This window comes from Equus caballus, chromosome 12 (genome assembly GCF_041296265.1).
Source record: "Equus caballus isolate H_3958 breed thoroughbred chromosome 12, TB-T2T, whole genome shotgun sequence".
NCBI classification, from domain to species: domain Eukaryota; kingdom Metazoa; phylum Chordata; class Mammalia; order Perissodactyla; family Equidae; genus Equus; species Equus caballus.
This window is the reverse complement of record NC_091695.1, coordinates 43,102,377-43,113,292: the sequence shown is the minus strand read 5'-3', so window position 1 is coordinate 43,113,292 and position 10,916 is coordinate 43,102,377.

The window sequence follows — 10,916 nt, the reverse complement described above, 5'->3', positions numbered from 1 at the left end:
TATGGTTTTCTTGTATTTAAAAGTTATTTTAACCTTATGAAAAGGATATGCTGAACGTCCTATTTGGGGACTGACTTCTTTCATTTAATAATTTAATTTGTTATTTAATTATTCACTTTAACTTCCGTCATTGTATTACTGTGGTCCCGCTCATTGCTCTGTGTTGCTGTTGTTCGTTTGTTTTGACTGTCAATGTTTCCTTGTGGGACGGTTTATCCGTTTAGTCTTCTGCTGCCGGCCCTCCATGTCTTCCCATTTTTCTGCCGTTGGAAACATTCTTGTACGTGTGTCTTTGTTCGGGTGGGAGAGCGTCTCTTGGGACGGTACCTAGGCGTGACCTCGCTCTGTCACGACTTTAGGCAGTGCTGCCCACTGTTTTCCGGAGTGGCTGCTCTGATCCACATTCACCAACAGCGGATCCCTGTGGTGGATTTCATGACTTCTTGCTACAGTCTGTCCATGTTTTCTTAATATATTTGGAGTTTATGTTATTTAGCACAACATGTTTAAAATTGCTATCTCTTTTTGTGAATCGAACCCTTCATTATAGCGTGACTCTGTCCATCCCTACAGAAGCTTCTTATCTTAGTTTCTTTCATCTGATGTTCGTGTAGCTGCCCCACGTTTCTTCTGGTTGGGTTAGTATTTTTGCCTGACAAGTCATCGTCCATCCTCTTGCTCTCAAGCTGTGCATGGTCCCTTGCTTTAGATGTCTCTGTGTGGATCTGGATTCTTCAAAGTTGAATCACTAATTTTCTTTTAACTGATACATTTAGTCCATTTAACTCATGGTACTAATTGGAATATTGAGACCCATCTGTCATATTTAAATGACAGTTTGGGTGGATATAAAGTTCTAGATTCTAACTTCTTTTCCTTCAATACTTTGCAAATACTATGTTATTATCTTCTTGTGTCCAGTGTTGCTGTTGAAAAGTCTGATGTCAGCCTGATTCTCTTTCCTTTATATGTGATATGCTTTTCTCTCTGTAAGCGTTATCTCTGATATCCTTAACGTTCTGGATGACGTATGTAACTGCGAGTTATTCCTTTTTTTCCCCCTTTTGGCACTCTTTGCACTTTTTTGATCCAAGGTGCTTCATATTTGTATTACTCCAGGAAATCTGTCTCCGTTATTTCTTCAAATATTTTCTCCTTTCATGTTTATATGTCTCTGTAGAATTCCCATTATTCAGACGTTAGCACCTTTCCTTGTATCTTCCATATCTCTTAGCTTTTCTTTTACAATTTTATTTCTTCAGTCCTTCCTCTTACAAGGTTTTCTCAATCTAGTCTTCTAGTCAATGTTTCATTTCTAAATTGTATTCCTTCTGTCGTATATCCTGTCTCTTGTGTTCTTTATTTCAGCTCAGGCTGAGTTCTCTAGCAGGGTTAAACTACAGGTGACCATATGGGAAATTTCCTGCATAGAGAACTCTGGGAGCCAGTGTCTGAGACACTTCAACAATAGCCCCCTGCAGGGCAAGGCAGCGGGTGTTTCCCTGTCAGCTCCCACCAGCCGTTGTGGGCGGGCTGCTTCTGGAGGCGTTAGCTGCCAGCCCACCCATGTGCGGGTGGACCAGTAGGTGAGCTGGCTTCAGTGGCCGGGGAAAGTCCTCAGGCAAAGGCAACGGCAGGTGCTTGCCGTTGAAATCTGGCCAGCGTGCACAAGTCTGTTACGTGCTGAGAGGATACGTGTGGGATTCTAGAGAGTGTGCACTTCTCAGTAGGAGACGCAAGTCCATAAATGCAAAAGCCCTGGGGCCAGTGAGTGCTGGTGGGATGTAATTTCCAAAGCTGACGTGAATTCCATGGCCTCTGAAGGAGACTGGGCTTGGTGGCAGGGCTCGGTCTACAGCTTCCTGATCTTCCAAGGCTTCCTGTTGCAGGGGCCCGTTCAAACTTGGTCTCTTGTCTGCTGGTCCAGTACAAAGGCTTTAGTAAAATTCCTAAACGTGGAGTATGCTGCCTTCATACTCAAAGAAGCCATACGTACAAAGAAGCCAAGTTGGTATAGGGCCTCTTTCTTCGTGGTTGGAGGCGTCAGGCCAGCAATTTATCTTTAGCAGTTGCCCAGATGTTTCCTAAGAAAGTCCCTTGGGTTACAGGACCCTGGATTCTGTCTGCCTTCAAGGCCCAACCATGTCTGCTTACCTGTACCTGCAGAACATGCAAGGCAGTGTGGACAGTTTCCTCAGTAGGAACTGCTGTCAGAATATCATCGACGTAAAGGAAAGTCAGGACTGCCACCAAGTGGCTTGTGTTGTGCTCAAGTTTGGTCCATTGATGACATATTGCAAGAGAATCCAAAGTCCCCATGGAAGGTGTAAAGGCACACTGCCTGCCTTGCCTGGTGACACAGGAATAAAGTATTACCAATGTCCAAGGCTGTCTACCAGGTGCCAGTGGTGGCGGCAATCTTTTCAGTTATTGTTATGATGGAACCTGATGATGCCCAAATGTCCATGTCCTTATGAACCCTTGCTAGTTCACTGTGAGGTGCCAAGTACCAGAAACCTTTGTAACTAACTAGTCCAGGTTGCTAAATGTGGAGCTAGTGCTGCGTATCACTCGGTTCTCCTTAATTCTTGTATGAGAAGAGTACTCTCTTCCTCCTTGTCGTGTGCACTGTGGTTCCCACTGCATGACCTCGGCCCAGGGGACGAGGTGTAGTCAGTTCCTGGCTCCGTATTCAGTCGACATTTATAGAAGCTACCAGCAGGGGTCACAATAAACACATCCAACCAGCAAGTGTCCCCGGGCGGCAGCACCCAAACCGTGCATCCCAGCTACACACTCTGGTAACACGACAGCGGTCTCAGTCTAGCCCGAGGGTCCAAGTGCCCCGACAGCACTTGTGATGGTCCTCCGCTGGGAACACAAGTTCCACAGAGGGGAATTCACCGACCAGGCGTTATGGGTCCCCCACCCGCGCAGCACACGCGGACGGAAGCGTGTGCTCAGAGCGCTCAGAGCACCTGGAGAGAGCTGAGGAGCTGCCCCAGTCATCTGTCAGTTTTAAAGAACCCAAATCAGGGCGCATGGGACTCACATAGTAGGATCTGTGACTGTGCATTCCCCTCCCAAAACCCTCTTCAGGAAACGGCCTGGGATTCCAGAGGCCGCGGGACGTTGTAGGGCGGGGGGAGTGGGTGACACCACAGGGCAGTCTCTAAAGCGCTCTGCTTCCTGGGGACCTCCTCACCCCGCTGTTTCAATTGTTCCTCTGCTAGAAACTGCTGAAGCTTTCGGACTCCTCTGTCTGCCTTGCCTCCCTTCACTGGCCTCGTCTCTGAAGCCAGGTGCCTTCCTCTTTCACGTGGGGCCCGCAGTCACCTTATGTCTCCTACAATTTAGCATTTTGCCCATCAAGGTCTGTCTTATCAATCCTCTTTACCGTCCGTGGCCACACAAGGCTTTGCGAGAGGGGGCCTCGGCACGGAGGTCCTCCCCTTTTTTGGTTCCCCATTTCTTTCTGTCCAGGGCTGACAAATCAGACACTTTTTGGAACCCCTCCTGTCTGTCCCCCCTACCCCCCAAGGTGGGGCATACATTGGCACAGAGGGCAATTTTATTTCTCTTAGTGCCCCGTGGAACAGGTGCACAGAAGAGGGAAAGACCACGGGCCTGAGGATGGGCAGGTAACGTGGCGTGTCTGTGTCAGGCAGGGGCATGTTAAGTCTGGAAGCTACGGGGCCTGGAATGGCAGGCTAAGGGATTTTGACAAGGATCGCCTGAAATGGCAGCATCTGGTACGTCAAGAGTTGGGGCGGGGGGAATGGGTGTTGCGGGAAGGGCCAGGACGCAGCCTGACCGGAGCGGAGAGCCTGACTGAGGCCGACTCCGTCTTCCCAGGGTGTTAGGGCCACAGAGAATGCCCATCGGGGAGCGACTCTGATTCTCCCCACAGCCCTGTGAGTGGGGACAGCCATCCCCGCCCTAAACCAGGTGAAGACATTGAGACCAACAGAATGTGGGAGTTTATCACCGACAGACAGAAGGAGCTTCTAGAAGACGAACTTCAGAAAGAATGAAAATGCCTCCAGAGGAGAGGTCTGAGACGAAAAGGAACGAGGAGCAAATTCATTAATGATGATGATGTCTAATTTGGGGGTGGTTCTTAAAAGGTCAAGATAAAGTACTGGCGAACAAAAACAGGGAGTAACAGAGAGGGAACCGTGGTTATTTAAGGGTTCTTAGGCTTTGTTTGAAGGGAGATAGATCTCTTGACTAAGCTTAGACTGTAAAAATGTCCAGGGCAATCTCCGAAAGAGTAGAAATAGTGTCTAACTTCCAAACCAGGTATAAAGAAAAGCATAAAACTCAATCCTTCAAAAAGAAAGCAAGGAAGGAGAAAAACAATAGAAAGCGGGACAAACAGAAAAGTATTATTTGTATAGATAGAAACTACTCTGTTTTTGTTTAAGCAGAAAAGGAATTTTCTAGAACATTTTAGGTGACTCATTGTGATGGTTAATTTTCTATGTCAACCTGACTGGCTGAGGGATGCCCAGGTAGCTGGTGGAACAGTATTTCTGGGTCTGTCTGTGAAGGCGTTCCTGGAAGAGATTGGCATTTGGATCCGTAGACTGAGGATGGGAGGCCCCCTCGCCAATGCAGGTGGCCGTCACCCAATCCGGTGAGGGCCTAAAAGCAAACAAAGTTGGAGGAAGAAGGGCAAATCTGCTCTCTGTTTGCGCTGGGACATCCATCTTCTGCCCTCGGACATCGTCGCTCCTCGGGCCTTGAGACTCAGACTGAGGCTTACACCATCGGCCCCTCTGGCTCTCGGGCCTTCGGGCTTGGACTGAGTGACACCACCGACTTCCTGGGTCTCCAGCTTGCAGGTGGCAGATTGTGGGGCTTCTCAGCCTTCATAATCTTGTGAGCCAATTCCTGTAATACATCTCCTCATCTATATCCTGGTTCTGATTCTCTGGAGAACCCTGGCTAATGCACTCATGGAATCTCAAGAGGGTCAAGAACCCGTCCCAGCGCTTACACAGCCAGGAGAAGCACCAAACTGAAGCCGCCGGTGGCCCCCGCGGGGAAACTGCTGCTCTGGAGGCATCTCGCCGGGCTGGCCCAGGACGTCAGCATCGACCCCCATCACTGTTTCTTCTGGAAGGTCAACCAATGTTAGTGCTTTCACCATCATCGCCATTAGTTTACTGAGAGCTTTTATTTGAAACGGATGATGTATTTTTATCAAATAGAATATAATTGTGTAGTTTTTCAATTTAATTGTATATATAATCAATTATGTCAATAGATTCCCTTGGAGAATCATCCTTACATTTCTGGAATAAACCTCACAGTGTATGATTCTTTTGAAACATTGCTAGATTCGATTAGGTATTTTATTTAGAAAGTTTGCATCTATATTTATAAGCAACATTATTTTTTGTAGTATCCTTGTCAGACGTGGCTATCAACATTTTATCAACACCATAAAATACATTAGAGGGGTTGCCACCTTTTCCTCTGGTCTGGAATATTTATTTTTATTTATTTATTTATTTATTTTTTCCTTTTTCTCCCCAAAGCTCCCCGGTACATAGTTGTATATTCTTCGCTGTGGGTCCTTCTAGCTGTGGCATGTGGGACGCTGCCTCAGCGTGGTTTGATGAGCAGTGCCATGTCCGTGCCCAAGATTCGAACCAACGAAACACTGGGCCGCCTGCAGCGGAGCGCGCGAACTTAACCACTCAGCCACCGGGCCAGCCCCCCTTGTCTGGAATATTTAAATAGCATTTGAACGACCTGCTATGTAAAGGTAAGACGGAACTGTCGGGGTCCAGTGCCTTTTTCCACGGTTCAAAGAATAACCACAACGAAAGTGTACATTGTGTTTAGATTTGGAAAACTAATAGTAGCTCTCTATAGACGCGGCTGTAGCCAGAAGACAGCAAGCTCCAGGCCTGGGAAATGACAGGCCCTTAGAGAGGAGAGAAAGGAGACAGCAGCACTTCTGAGCTGTTTACTAGTTCTTTACACATCCAGTGAATAACCACTGGGAGAGTTTACGGACTTTCCTTAATTCTCACGCTAGACGTTTTTGTTACTTATGTAATTATCCAAAAACAATGCTTGACATATCTTAGCATGAACTCAAAATTTATTTTAAAAGAGAAAAAGACGAACTTCACAGAATGTAAGAACCAGCTTCTACGATAATACAGCCAGTAATAGGAATTTACTTTAGCCTAACAAATTTAACTGGTAAGGGGTAATCTATGACCTTAAAGACGGAGCCAATATTTCTTGTTTGTTTGTTTCTATTCTTTTCTTTTTCTTTTTTTTTTTTTTTTGAGGAAGATTAGCCCTGAGCTAACATCTGCTGCCAATCCTCCTCTTTTTGCTGAGGAAGACTGGCCCTGAGCTAACATCCGTGCCCATCTTCCTCTACTTTATATGTGGGACGCCTGCCACAGCATGGCTTTTGCCAGGCGGTGCCATGTCCGCACCCAGGATGCGAACCAAAGCGGAACATGCGAACTTAACCACTGCACCACCAGGCCAGCCCTCAAAAATGTTTTTTTAATCATTTGTTTGAATCAGGATCCAAACAAGGTCTACGCTGTGTTCCTCGGGCTGTCTCTTGCGTCTTTTTAATTATAACATTCCCCTCTCACCTTTTCTCATGTCTTTTATTTTTGAGGAAACCAGTTCCTTTGCCTGTAGAATTTCCCACGTGCCTGATTCGGCTGATCGGATCCTAGAGCTGGGGTCTCACATGTTCCTCCGTCCCCGCTTTCCTTGTAAACTGTGGGTCAACCAGGGGCCCTTATTTTGGAAAGAATATTTCCCAGGTTTGCTACTGCAGCGCATTGGGAGGCGCGCTCTGCTTTTAATGCTGTGAACCCGATGAGTGGGCTCCAGTGCTGTTGGCAAGGTGCACCTGTTCCCTCTTGACCTTTCACACGGCGGTTGGAGGTCTGTCTAACTTCAGCAGTTTTTATTCTTCAACCTTTTCGCTCTGTTCTACAAGGAACATGCACTGTTTTGTTTAGAAAACAACGGGGCACTTTAAAAACAACTGCTAAAAGGATGACTTCTGAGACTAAAAGCCTGTATAGGTAGGGACGACCCAGACAGGTCTGTGTCCCTGCGGGGGCAGCTGGGGGGCCATGCAGCCTAGAGTGGGATGTCAGAGGCCCAGTGGGCTGTGGGAGCCTGAGCAGGGTGACGAGGCTGTCCCTGCAGCTCAGGGTGGGCATCAGAGCCCGAGCAGCCTGTGTGGGCATCTCAGGGCAGAGGGGCTGGAGGGGCAGCCTGGGGGGTGAGCGGGGGCCTGAGGGCAGTGAGGGGCCCTCGTCGGGGTGGAGCGAGGAAGAGTCTGCATGGGCAGTGGTGGCATCAACGGCCCAGCCAGGAGCCTCAGAAACTGAGTGAAGTGGGGAGGGGAAGAGGGTGACAGCAGGGACAGGAGTTCTGTCCTGGAAATTGATCCAAGTAAATATCTAGAGGAGAAAGGGAGGCAGCTTCTCACTATCAGAGAAGGGAGGTGAATATGACAAGGGAGAAAAGTAGAGTGAACCCCGTGGTGTGTCAGACTGGAATCGGAGCTACCGCCTAAGTCATGGTTTTCGGTCAACGTAGAAAAAAGTAAATACAGGTTGAAACGTGATCTATTCATTTCCCAGCTCTGTCCACGGAGAGGGCCTGAGAGCGGCGACACCCCAGGAGCCGTGAGCACCAGGGCATCCAGATCTTGGTTTTTAACACCACCCTTCACTAAAAGGAACCAGGGCGCTTTGAGAAAATGGCGGATTCCAGGGTCAGGGCAGGGAAAGTACAAGACGAGCCTGGAACAGTTTTCATTGTTGTTTTACCAGAAAGTAAGAAAGTGCTTAAAGAGTGAGGGAGACATGTCAAAGGAACATCGAAGCCAACTTCCGGGAGCTCCCACTGGTAAAACTCAGGACAATTTGAGGTGGGAGCTTCTCTCCCCATCCCGAGGACACAGGGCTCAGCAAGGTCAGGGAATGTGGCCAGGATCGTGCAGAGGGTGACCCGGGGAGATCCAGCCCAGGGACAAGGAGGGAGAGAACGTGAATGTTTGTCATGCTGCCACACCCACCTCCTCTGGGGAACAGCCCCTCCCTGCCCACGACATGGAAGGCGCCGCAGAGCCAGCCCCTTCCGCTCCCCCTAGTCTGCACCTGGGCAGAACCCTTCTTGAGGACACCAAGGGACACAGACAGGACCAGCTGGGGAAGGTGGGGCAGGGAGCCTAGGTCCCGGTCACTCATGGGCTCAGTGCTGGGGGGCACCAAGGACAGCACCTCTGGGGCAGATGGGTGAGAATTCAGCCCACCAGCCATGCTCCCAGGGCCCGTGTCCGGCAGCCCAGAGGGGCACCTTTTTCCAAGTGCACTAGAGTGCCAGGGCCCCGCCTGGGCCTCCAGGGTACAAACTTGGGAGAAAGCGCAGGAGAGAAGCCAGGGCCGCTGCTGGGGCTGGGAGGGGGCGGGTTCCCCATCCTGCGGGCTTCACAGACCTCACCACACCGTGGGGGAGCACAGAAAGGGGCCATCCGTTGACAGGTGGAGCCACAGGCTGGGTATGGCCCCTGGGGCTTGAAGGGGTCTGGAGGACAGGGGCAGGGCGTGGGCACAGCCCGGAGGGAGCCGGACCACCTGAGTGAGGAGGGGACCCTTGCCCCTGCTCAGCGCTCAGGCCACAACCCGCTTCGGACAGTCTGGCCTTTGCACTGAGGATCCCATCACCACGCCCAGCAGGGGCCTTTCTGAGAAGGGGCCCCCTGGGCTGAGCTGGGTGGGAACGCAGCAGCAGAGAGCGAAAGGGTCCTGGGCGGTCCCGGGTGCCTTAGCGAGGGCGCCTTGTGGGCTGGCGACAGAGAAGGCCGTGAACCGGCTTCTGGAAATTACAGCTGGGCTCTCTGCAGCCCTTTTGAGGACCCAGGAGCCACGTGGAGTGGCATGGGGCGGACTCCCTCCCATTCCTTTCACACCTAGCGGTCCTTGTTCAGTGGCTCCCACCCATCAGACCCCCATGGGCCCAGGCAGCCTGCCTGGCTCTGCCCCTTATCCTCAGGCCTGCCGCTGGGCAACACACAGTATTTGCTGAAGTAATGGAGGGATGTTCTCAACCATGCTTCGCACCAGCCCTGGAGGTCTGAGATCACGGCCCCCACGTTGCAGACCAGGACACTGAGACTCAGGGTCAGACAGCTAAGTAAACGGAAGGGCAGCCCCGTGAGCGCCCCAGCTGGCTCGCCCCCAGGCCCTGGCTGAGAGCTCACTGGCCCTCGCACCAGCCTGCATGGAGGCATCGCTGCCCCCAGTGCCCGCAGGCCGGGGGGCGGGGCGGGGGGTGGTGGGAATGAGGGGCGGAGTGTTCCCTGTGGGCCCCACTGCTGAGCCTCTCCCTGGGTGCTGCCTGCCCTGGGGGCTCAGGCCTCAAAGGATTTGGTGATCCCCAGCCCCTCCTACTACCCCTGGGGGCTGAGCGGACTCCTTGGTGCCTCCCAGCCTTGGCCAGGAGGGCAGGCACAGCCTGGGAGGAGGGTAGTGTGTCGCAGGGCAGGGAAGGGCAAGCACCTGGCAAGGGACCAGCAGCCACAGGAAGGGGAGGGGAAGCAGGCAGAAGGTGCCACCCAGGGAGGCTTCCTGGAGGAGGCCCCCAAGTGTCTCCAGAAGCCTCTCCTAGTCTCTGGCTCACCACTTACTGTCCACCCCGTCACTAGGGTCAGAGAGCCTGGACCAAACTGGTCATCCCACCCTGGCCACCACTGCTCCAAACAAGGCCTTGGTCTTTTCTGGCTCTGACAGCAGTGACAGTCTCCTAACGGGCCATTGTCTGCAGGGAGTAAGGCATGAGCTGTGACAGGAGCTGGGTGCTACCACGGCAGGGCCACTGGTCCGCCCGCCCCAACACCGGGTGGGCCTCGAGGCTTTCAGGAGAGATGGAGAGCGAGGCCCCGAACCCTAGGCTCGGCCTACACAGTCAGGCCACCGTCCCCGAGCCCTGAGGAGGCAGCCCAAGCGAAGACACATCAGAATCTGACCTCAAAACACAGGGAGACGAGCTCAAGGAGAGTGGGGGGACTGTGCTTGGTGGGTGTGCCAGACAAAAACTGTCATCAAAAGCCATGGGTTAAAACTGTCTTTTGGCCCTTGCTTACATTTTCCCACCCTGAGTTTACTTTTTAAAATTCCCCCTTTTCTTGTATTTTTTTTGTTTCATTAAAAAAAACCCTTGAACCATCTGGAATGCACTTGGGCGTAGCTGGGGGCAGGACACGGGTTCTGTACACCTTCCTCCGGGAGAAGCCTGGGGTGGCCCCTCCGCCGGGCACAGAGCCAAGGCCGGGCCCTGCTGGGCTGCGCAGTCCTGGCCCCGGGGGCGGTGACTGGGGTGGCGCCAGGAGCCGGGAGAGACCAGGGTGACCAAGTCTCTACACCACCTCCCACTTGTTCCCTGAAAGCCGGCCGTGCAGGGGGTAAGGTGACCTCCAACAATCGGCCGAGACAGGTGCTCCACGCTGGGCCAGGTGGTGATGGACGGGGCCTGGGAAAATGAACCGGCTGGCTTCTCTCTGGCGGGCTGGGGCCCAGAGTGGGGTGGAGGACGGCTTCAGAGGATCGGGGCTTGTCCTCTCCCGTCATCTCCTTTAGTTATTCGTGTCATCTGATGACCAGGTCTCACCTAGCAGAGGCCAGATTCTAAGCCACCTCTGAGGGGTCTTGCCCACTTCTGAATTCCAGGTGAATGAATGAATGAATGAGCGAGCTCATTTGATCTTCACAAGACAGCTTAGAAAGCAGAAATGTTCTGATTGTACAAATGGCAGAACTAAAGCCCAGAGAGGTTCAGTGACTTGCCTGAGGTCACACAGCTGACTACAGAGCCTGCCTGAGGGTGGTGTCGCTGATGCTCCTCCCAGGTCT